The following is an 11,128-nucleotide window of genomic DNA, read 5'->3' as shown; positions in this document are numbered from 1 at the left end:
TGACCAGGGCAGACTGCATGTGCACTAGGAGCAATATAAGCCAATGAGGGTGTTGTATCTACGGCAGAACTGTTAGTGTTGACTGGGCGTCTTAGTGTCGACTCCCACGCTCCTGTGTGTTTGTGTGCGCGCGCGCTGGTCCTCAGTGGGATGAGCTTAGAACGCAGACACACAGTCTCGCAAGCAGCCGAGACCAGCCTGGGAAGCGAAGTGATCAGAGCAGGTAAGAGGAGCTCGCTCTCTCTCTTTCTGGTGCTAATCCCAAACTTTTGAAGGTAGACTGAGATTGCACTGCAAGCTGTTTGAGATGTAGCAAGGTTATGCATGAATTAAACTCAAACCATTTTTTATAATTTTTTTTTTTTAAACCGAATAATATACCTGAGTTACATGATTACAAGGTGACTGAGTAACCTTATTATTGGAACACAGACTCTACTGTACTGTATGTGTAAAGATCAACTGAAGCCTGGTGATTTAGTACTGAACGCTAAACTTTTGTACTTCCTGAAGTGAAGGTTATTTGATTCATATCCTGTCAACTGAAGCCAGAGTTTACAGATGAATTAAGTTTTAATGTCATTGTGCACCGTCCTTCACACAGCTCTGCTTCACATCACTTAACAGCACTGCTATATACAATGTTGTGCAAAAGTCTTGGGCACCTGCAAAGAATGCATTGAAAATGATGTTTTATTTAAATGTTTCTACATTAATAAACCTAATTTTCACAAAAGTTGGAATATCTTCCAAAATGCTATAAAAACATCTGACTTGTTAATTCAAATCTTTAATTTTATTCACAGGTACAAAAAAGATTTTCAGTAGTTTTACTGACCAACTTAAAGGTAGACTGCCTTTCAGATTTTAAGTGTACGTCATTAAAAAGAATCACCCAATTTATTTTTGCTTAGTGGACCGAAAGCTACTGAATTCGAATCGCAGATTTCCTTTATTATTAATTCATTTATTTAAATAGAACAATGAATAAATTTAGGGCCATGTGGCCCTAAATTTGCCGCCATTTTTTTTTTTTTTTTTTTTTTTCCACTTCACCATGACCCAATTCAAGATACTACGTCATGCATCATGTGATGGGCTTTCCCTGTTCCTATTGTGGGATACAAATTTGAAACAGAAGAGAAAAATGGAGGGCGCAAGTGTGTGAATGAAACATGAAAGACGGACTACAGTAACAAAGCGAGAAGAAAAGGAAATGCAGGCCCAAACTAATAAATATCGTCGGTCAGCGAGTGCCTCAGTTTAATCAGCTGTTTGTTTAGTGACTAGATGATGTAACGGTCAGTGCACAGTCAAGGTACGGTAAACCTGCGCATGCGCACACGGACTTCCTCTGTCTGCTTGACTACGCGAAGCAAGCGCTTTTCATGCACATTATTTGCTAGGGAATCCTTTCAAATTAAATAACTTCCCAGCCTCAGAATGGCCTGTTATTTTGTGAGATATTACAGAAATAAACATATCACAATGACCAAGTTTCAGAGGGAACTAAATTTCACAGATTTTATGAAATTGAAAAGGCCACCTCACTTTAATTGTATTTTCTAAGTAAGAATTATGTCTACAACACACAAGTTGGGACAGAGGCATTATTATCATTTGTATTACTTCACCTTTCTTTTTAATAACACATTTTTTTTAAGTGTTCTTAAAAGGAAAGGTGAAGTAACACAATGGTAATAATGCCTCTGTCCCAACTTTAAAAAAAAAAAAAAATCATATTGGAAGTGAGGATACTAATTGTTGCAGTTTTGCAATTGGATTTTTTTTTTTTATTTATTTTTTGTCCATTCTTGCTTGATACAAGACTTAAGCTGCTCAACAGTCCGTGGGCGCCGTTGTCTGAGTCTCCTCATGATGCACCATACATTCTCAGTAGGAGACAGATCTGTGCTGAGTTTCCCAAAAGCATCGTAGCACAAAGATCATCGTTAAATGGTAGCGCGAGCAGCGCAAGGAACACACATGTACTTAAGCTTTGCTTAGCATTAAGAGCCTTTTGGGAAACCCACCACTGGACTGGCAGCAGGCCAGTCAAGCACCTGCACTCTGTCTACAAATTTATGCTGTTGTAGCCTGTGCAGAATGAGCATGGACTTCCCAGGAGGAGACATCGCCTTGAGTATGTCTCTAAAATCCCAATATATACACACCAATATATCAATAGTACCTACAGATATGTAATTTGCCCATGTAGAGGGTACTGATGTACCCCCATACCATCACAGATGCTGGCTTTTGCACCTTTCTTTGATAAACTGGATGGTCATGTTCACCTTTGGCATGGAGAACTCGACAGCCAGTTTTCTCAAACACAAGCTGAAGTGTGGACTCTTATGACCAGGCCTAGAAATGCATACATTTTTTTTCACCAGCCAGCCGGACTAGTTACCTTCCAAAGTAACTAGCCAAACAGAAAATCAACTAGTCAAAAATAACACACAAGAGAGTAGTTACCATTGTTCATGACTAATGTGCATTTATTTCAAGACCCGAGTATTTTGATACTGTTGTTAAATACATAAATGAGAACAACACAGAGCACCATAATATAATATCAACAAATAATAATAATATTATACTGGAAAACTTGGCAACTTGGTGTATGAGTATTGAAAACAAATATACTTACTATCATGACTATAGCACCCAAAATATGTCCAACATGCTTTCTGTATTTAACCATTTATGAGAGAGAAAGCATTAGGAGCTTCATATTGACTAGGAATCAACTTGAAAAAAATCAATTATTCCATAAAAATCGTATCGCAGCCAAGGCCTACCCTGCTCCCACGTTTGCTTATAAGTCCTTTGTCGTTTTCTCCTTCTCGTACGCTTTATTGGCGGCTTTTTCCTCCTCTTCAGACCGAGGTCGCTTTGTCCCCGTCTCTGGCGGTTTCTGTACACCTTGCAGAAAATTCCACATCGCAACGTAGCTTTGGCAGATGTAGATGTAAACAACAAAAACGTGTGTTTAGATGGGAGATAATGTGGCCACATCTATTGAATTTGATAACGTGATTACCGCGATTGTGGCAGGATAGCCCCAGCAGCAGAGAAGACAGAGGAGACCAAATAGTTTCAATGAAAAGGCTTCTTTTTTTTCTTTTTTTAAACAAATGTGCAAATACTTACAATGACAAGCATGCATGAAAAAATAAAAACTGTACAAAATGAAAATAAACAAGCATAAATAGCCAGGCTAAGTCCTCAGACCCTGAACTACTATCAAGAGTAACTTCAATCAACAAGACACGTTCACTTCACCACCAACCCTCGCCTACTGAGGCTCTTGGGCCTAATATAGAGCATTGCTAACTGTAGCCCCACCCACTGGATAGCCCCGCTGTCAAAAATAATCAATTAACTAAACATAATTACCAAATAATAAATCAAATAAGAAAGCATAACACAAAAATGCATACAATAACTGACATGCACAAAAATACCTTATTGAACCCTCCAAATGGCTTTTAAGTCATTACCCCTAAAACACGCCCATCACAATGGGCTGCCCCACAAAGAACCCGGGAAACCCCTCTATTTCCCCCTCAGGGGAACAGTCCACCTGTTTCCCCAAACAAGACCCGGAAGAGCGTTTTGAATGCCGGTGAGTGAATTGCTACCAGAGTTGTAATAACAAAAGTTTTAACCAATAAATGAAGTTTTTAACAGCCAGTGTGAATTATTTTACTTTTTGAGACTAGACAAAGATTATACAGATGAAGAATGAGAATGAGTGACTATGTTTCAAGTGAATATTTTGAATGAGTCAGATGCACAAACAATAGCCATCTAGAAGTGCCGGTAGGCCTTTCCCTGCACTCTAAACACGAAGTTTGGCCCTGCGTAATTAATCTATGGCAAATGGTGATTAATGACAATATGAAAGAGATCTTAAACAATACCTGCAGTAGTGGCAATGAGAATAGCGACGGGACAGCAGTGATTTTTAAAATGCCGGCAAATGGCTGCCAACTTTGTCAAATATGCTATACATGCTCGACATACAGCACAGATGAAATATCAGTCCTCTCTGACCCACGGTGCAAACAGGCAATGCAATAAATAAAAATAGAATAATTGAAAAAAAACAAACAATATAAACAGTATAAACACTCTAGATAGGAACTAGACAGACTAAACACTCAGACAATATAAACAGTATAAATAAACAGTATAAACACTAGATAAGAACAAGACATAGACTAAACACTCAGACAATATAAACAGTGTAAACACTAGATAAGAACTACACACAGACTAAACACTCAAACAATATAAACAGTATAAACACTCCAGATATGAACTAGACAAAGACTAAACACTCAAACAATATAAACAGTATAAACACTCTAGATATGAACTAGACATAGACTAAACACTCATATAATATATACACACACAAATAAATTGGTTCAAATAACCAAACAGTCAAGGGCACTTGAGGTATAGCAGGTAAACATGAAATAAGCAGTATAAACAAACTAGCAGCTGTTAAGATGAGGTAGTGCAGAATAGTGCAAATGAGCGAGGTAAAGTGAGATGTGCGGTCCCTGAGTTCAGTGCGTTAATGAACGATGAGGTGTGTGTGTGTGTTAATTTGTCATTTGGCGGGTAATTCCAAAATAAAAAATATATGAAGCGAAGATTCAGACACACCGTCAACTAAAGCCGCCACATATTAAGCGTCAGCGTCACGACTCAGCCCGAGACAGCGATATTCAACGAGATGCGTTATATGCATGCACAGTAGTGAAAAAACTGACAGCCTGACTCGTACACAATATGATTTGGAATTCTTCGGTAGTTTCCGTCCTGCCGATAAACACATCGATTAACACAGACACGACACACGCTTAATATGTGGCGGCTTTAGTTTACGGTGTGTCTGAATCTTTGCGTCATATATATTTTTTATTTTGGAATTACCCGCCAAATGATTAAGTCGCCTCGGGCGACAGGACCACCGCGAATTTTGAGCCCTGCCTATGACCGTAGGACACGTTTCCGCTGTGTTTCGGGCCATCTGAGATGAGTTTGATCCCAGTGATGTTTCTGTATAAAATTAATGAATGGCTTCCTCCTTGGGTAATACAATTTCAGGTTGCATTTCGGGATGCAGCCGTGGACTATGTTAAGTGACAATGGTTTTCTGAAGTACTCCTGAGCCCCTGTGGCTATATTTGTCACATTAGCATGGCAGTTTCTCAGGTAGTGTTGCCTGAGGGCTCGAAGGTTACTTGCCTTCCAAAGTGGTTTCTGATCTTGCCCTTTACGCACTGAGGAGTCTCAGAATTCCTTGAATCTTTTCACAATATTACATACTGGTAGATTTTGAAAGACACAAATTCTCTGCAATCCTGCATTGAAAAATTTTCTTTTTGAATTCACTATCAATTCTCACGAATTTTGCCACAAAGGGGTGAGTCATGACCCATCCTTGTTTGTAAAGACTGAGCCTTTGGTGCATGCTCCTTTTATACCCAGTCATGAGCTCTTCACCTGTTACCAAGTAACCTGCTTATTGTGGAATCTTCCAGAATAGTGTTACTTGAATATCCTATAAACTTTTCAGTCTTATTTTGCCTCTGGCCCAACTTTTTTTTTTTTCCCAGTGCGTTGCAGTCATCAGATTCTAACTTCATTTTTATTTACAAAATACAATTAATTTGGTCAGTAAAACTATTAAATATTTTTATTTCTGCTTTTTTTTCGGTTAAATAAAGGTTCACGTGAATTAACAAATCAGACTTTTTTTATTGCATTTTGAAAAAATATCCCAACTTTTCTGGAAATGGAGTTAGTACTATAGAGTAGTAAACAGTAATAAATGAAACAAAGTCAGTATTTGGAGTCTCGGGCACAATTTGTGCAGTTTATAAGAAAATGAGCTGCCAAGTTTTATTGAGCATCGTGCAGATCAGACCATCACACTTGCTTCTTATTTTTGCAGCAAAACCCAGCAGCCTTCATACTTTTCAGACAAAAACAATCTCTGCATCTTATTGTGTGCTGCTTTCTTTGCTGGTGTAAAAACATTTTTCTGTAACGTTTAATTTTGTGCTGGAGAACTAATGTTTGGAAATCTGGAATGTTTTTGTACTGACTTGATAATGTAGGACTCATGAAATTAAAAAAAAAACAAACAAACCTATAACAAAGTTTGTACTTAAAGGGTGCCTAAAACTTTTTGCACAGTACTGTAAGTAACTAATTGCATCAGGGTCATCACTCTTCTCTCTACCTCCTGTCTCATTTAACTCTGTGGATTACTTTTGCAAAGAGCTTTCACGTTCCTTTTTCATAATTTTAGTTGACATTTCAAAGAGATGTGATTTAAAAGGAATGAGTGAGGATTTGTTCCTAATACTCAGGCTTGTGATTACTGGGTCAAAGGAGCTTCCAAGTACTTTCTGTCTTGGTTATTTTCTCTAAAAGTGAACTGAGTTCATTTTCGGCCATTATTATTATTATTATTATTAGTAGTAGTAGTGGTGTTAGTATTATGAATATTTTAATGGCACCACAGGGATGCCTCACAGCTCTGGGGTCCCCAGTTCAGTCCTAATTTCGGGTGACTTGGTGTATGTTTTCACTGCCCCACTGCCAAGTTCTCTACTTTTTTCTGACAGTCCAATAGCAGAAGTCCAAAGCCAGTGGATGGATTGTCTAAGATATAAAAAGAATTGCCCCTCTGTGTGAATGTGTACGCACACATTCTTGCACTCGGAGTGCCCTGTGATAAACTGGTGCTCCATCTGGGTGAATTTGCCTGCTTTGTGCCCGGTGTTCCTGGGATCTCCTGACGGATTGTGACCTTGACCAGGATAAAGTGGTTACTGAAGATGGATGATGGCGATTGCTGCGAAATCCTCCTACAACAATAATCTACTACATGGCTTAATTGTGAAGAGTACGTTTAGTTGGATAAAATATTCCAAATACTGAACAAATTTTTCAATAACTTTTACTGATCAGTCTAAAGTGACTTACAGAGATGGACTAGGAACTAGACACCCACTTTGTTCATATCCATGAAATTATATTGAACATTATAATGTCTTACACACAAATACGTCATTTATACACTTCTCTAAATCTGATCTGTGAGGTAATTGGGGTGTTTTATGGCCATTCTGACTCATCTTGTCTCGGTTGTCCGTAGAGGATTAGTAATTCTCTTAAATACCACTGATATGATATATGGTGGTTAGTAAAGGAAGGTACATGAAACATGCATTTAAGGGAAAAGCCTAGCTTTAGATAGGAATGTAAGAAATTCGTGGAAAATGGCTCCCTATCTAGAGAAACACAAACATATCTTTGTCTCTCATTCTTGCACTGTCATGAGCCCCACTAGTCACAATGTGAATGTGATGGCTATCATGACATGGTTTCACCAGACTTTCACAGAGGTGGTCTTGTGCTTAGAAGATGCCCATCAGTCATACAGCCCACAATCGGGATGACTTGCAGTCACAATGCTGCCTGCTTCCAGCCATCCATTAATAGGAAGGAAATACTGTATGTCTTTGCTTATCAACCAAAAGAATCCAGATTCCTTTCTGCAACTAAAACCTGGATTCCTCAAATCTTTCACAGAGAGATCTCCAGTATCTCCTGACTTTTCACTATAGTGATTTTTGTTTTGTGGATATTGTTTCTGCTGTTTATAACCTTTTCTTATTTACAGAATTCTCAGGCCAAATCAGGTCAGCTACAATTTTATTGTCCTTCCTCTACATAGTTTGGAACTAAATGTCGTTTCTCCAAGACCATGGTACAACACACACAATATGACTGCATGTTGCAAAAAGATTACATAAAGTGCAAATGGACAACATGCGAGATGAGTGCAGGACAATAAATACCCAGAACATGGGCTGTAGACTGTTTGGTAGTATAGCAGCAATTCTATTTGTATTTCAAACTGTGATTTAAGTACAAGTGAAACAGTTTGGCACAGAGTATCTCTTGCTTGAATCAAAATAACCAATTTTATGCATACAGGACTTTTTTTTTTTTTGATGGAATAAAAACTTATTTTTTTCGCGGTCCAAATCCTGCGCTCTGATTGGCTGGTGAGCGGGTCCATATCCTACGGTATGGACCTCTGGCGACTCGCTCATTCACAACAACGAACATAGTAGCATTTTTTTTGTCAACGTTTTTTTAATAAGATTTATTTTTAAGATTTATCAAAAATCTTATAAATTTTTGCCAGCATTTCTCAGGAGAATATCATTCATTTTACATCATGGATAGCGATAACGACTGTGTTCACAGCGAAAGCGAGTTTTACTACCCTGAGGAAGAAGAAATAAAAGAAAACATTTCAGGAGAAAGCTAAAAACCTCTAACTGTTGCTAACGCCGAGCAAAAACATGGCTGAATCCTGAATGACTCCTATTTGTATAAATAGAGGACTACATAGGCGGCAAAATGTAGTTGTTGTTTTTTTCCTGCCATGGAAGTGCACTTGTATTCCAAGGAGGAAGCAATTTGCATTACAGCCATGAATGAGGATTCAAAATGGCGGCTCGCCTCGGCTCGGTTTTCCCTTTCGGGCGTTCTCGTTTTCTGTTAGAATTTGGTAAAGAAAAAAATAAATATATTATTTACCAGCTTAAGGTCGGTCCGTATGGTGAAATACCGTGACCTCAGCCCAGAGGGCCTCGGTCAGTACTTTTCAAGACCTCGGTCACGGTATTTCACGATACAGACCTCCCAGCTGGTAAATAACATATGTATTCTATTCCCTTCTAGCAGGTTTCATTCATTTGGTTTGATAGCGTGCAATATTGTTAGCATATCACTTATCCTACATGTATTCGTCACTCTGCCCAATGGAGAATGAGCATTGAATATGGTTTGATATCGCATGGTTGTCAAGACAACATGACGTCACACGTTGGAGACCGAAAACTTCCATACTAGTGAGCAACTGTAACAATTTGTAAACAAACATGGCTGCCAGGTTTGCTTCATTAAATATGGAAGATTTTGAGAGAAGTTTGAAAGACAGACCCGTTGAACACCTGAAAAGAATGTGTATGTATAATAATATTGGCTGGCTTTTTTCATGTTATATCAGATATATTCCATTCAGCTAGCATGATATTGTGCTTGTCTTCGACTCGTTCAATATCATGCTAGCTGAATGGAATATGTCTGATATACCACTGAACGCCAGCCAATATTACTTAATTATTCAACACTTGATAGGTGCTGGTGCGGTGGTTATCACTGTCGCCCTGTAGGTTCGAACTTTGTGGCTGATTGGAGCCTTACTGTCTGGAGTTTGAATGTTCTCACAGATCTTGTGTAGGGCTCTTCCAGGTGAGCCCTGAGCTGGCTTGGTGACCTGCCCAGGGTGTACCTCGCCTCTCTCACAGTCACCTGGGATTGGCTCCAGCTTTCCCTCCAACTCTGATGGATAAGCAGTATAGATAATGAATGGATAGATAAGAGTTGGTTTTCAACTACTTGGAATGTAGCCAGTGCAATACCAGAACTCAGACATAACACAACTTTTTTGCACTTCCTATGTCCTCTTTTTATCAGTATGTAGTTCTGAGAGCTAAGAAATGCATCAAAAGCAGACTACATAGTTTTATGATTGCCATCTTTAAAACAGACCTGTAGAACACTGCAGTGTGCTTTGACTCCATATAGGCTAAATGTAGATAGGTTGATAACATGCTTCTTGTTGTGAGAGCTATTTATTGTGTATTTTCCCTCCTCTTTAGATCTTTAGTAGCAGGTGGCATGGCTATTAAAGACTGGAAAAATGTCTAACAGTTCTAATTTAGTTGAACTGAAACATATAATGTGAAACATTATGAACAAAAACAACTTATTGTGCTACGAGCTACTGTACATAGTGGTGCTTAAGTTTGTGAACCCTTTAGGATTTTCTATATTTCTGCATAAATATGACCTGAAACATCAGATTTTTACACAAGTCCTAAAAGTAGATAAAGAGAACCCAGTTAAACAAATGAGATAAAAATATTATACTTGGTCACTTATTTATTGAAGAAAATGATCCAATATTACAGATCTGTGAGTGGCAAAAGTACGTGAACCTCTAGGATTAGCAGTTAATTTGAAGGTGAAATTAGTCAGGTGTTTTCAATCAATGGGATGATAATCAGGTGTGAGTGGGCACCCTGTTTTATTTAAAGAACAGGGATCTATCAAAGTCTGATCTTCACAACACATGTTTGTGGAAGTGCATCATGGCACAAACAAAGGAGATTTCTGAGGGCCTCAGAAAAAGCGTTGTTGATGCTCAACAGGCTGGAAAAGGTTACAAAACCATCTCTAAAGAGTTTGGACTCCACCACTCCACAGTCAGATTGTGTACAAATGGAGGAAATTCAAGACCATTGTTACCCTCCCCTAGCCTGGGAAATCCCATGCTGCTTTGCACAATCGTTCCGATCTGAAAAGACAGCATGGAAACTATGGTCTAAAGGCTCGCCTGAGTTAGGGAGCCAATCAGAGAGTGGGGAGGGGTGGAAAGACGGTGACGCGTACTACTCGACAAACGGAAGCTTGTAGTTTATTTGGGACTGTTTACGGATCACATTTAACATGGCGGCGAGCGATACGAACCAAACTAACCAAACCAGCTTCTCTCATATTTGTCTTGCACAAACGGCAGTAATCGTTCGGTGCCATTGTTTTCCTATTTTTGTTTTGCCTTCTCTTTCTCTTTCCTTCTCTTCTTCGCCTCTTCGTCTTCTTCGTCGCTCTAACTACGTCACCGGGTACAACTGCCATGATTGGCCATGGGCTACGTATACGCCAAATGATAGACATTCGCAACGTCCAATAAACGGCCGTTGACAATCGTAAACCACACCTCCCCTACGAGAAATTCAATAGGCGGATTCCAGACCATATTTCACTTGTGATATGGTCTGGTGTTAACCAGACTAACCCTCCCCTGGAGTGGTCGACCAACAAAGATCACTCCAAAAGCAAGGCGTGTAATAGTCAGCAAGGTCACAAAGGACCCCAAGGTAACTTAAGCAACTGAAGGCCTCTCACATTGGCTAATGTTAATGTTCCTGGGTCCACCATCAGGAGAACACTG

The 11,128-nt window shown here is 39.1% G+C and overlaps 1 protein-coding gene across 1 annotated transcript in view; it reads left to right on the top strand.

The window, feature by feature from the left end:
• The first annotated feature begins 135 nt into the window (after positions 1–135).
• vwa2 (von Willebrand factor A domain containing 2) overlaps positions 136–11,128 on the top strand; it is a 46,171-nt gene continuing 35,178 nt past the window's right edge. The window contains exon 1 of the mRNA XM_060939928.1: positions 136–223. The gene's annotated coding sequence lies outside the window, so the exon portion shown is untranslated. The remainder of the gene's footprint in view (positions 224–11,128) is intronic.

Source organism: Neoarius graeffei, chromosome 14 (assembly GCF_027579695.1).
Source record: "Neoarius graeffei isolate fNeoGra1 chromosome 14, fNeoGra1.pri, whole genome shotgun sequence".
Classification (NCBI taxonomy): Eukaryota; Metazoa; Chordata; class Actinopteri; order Siluriformes; family Ariidae; genus Neoarius; species Neoarius graeffei.
Note: the sequence above shows the minus strand (reverse complement) of the source record. Positions and strands in the feature narration are given on the sequence as shown.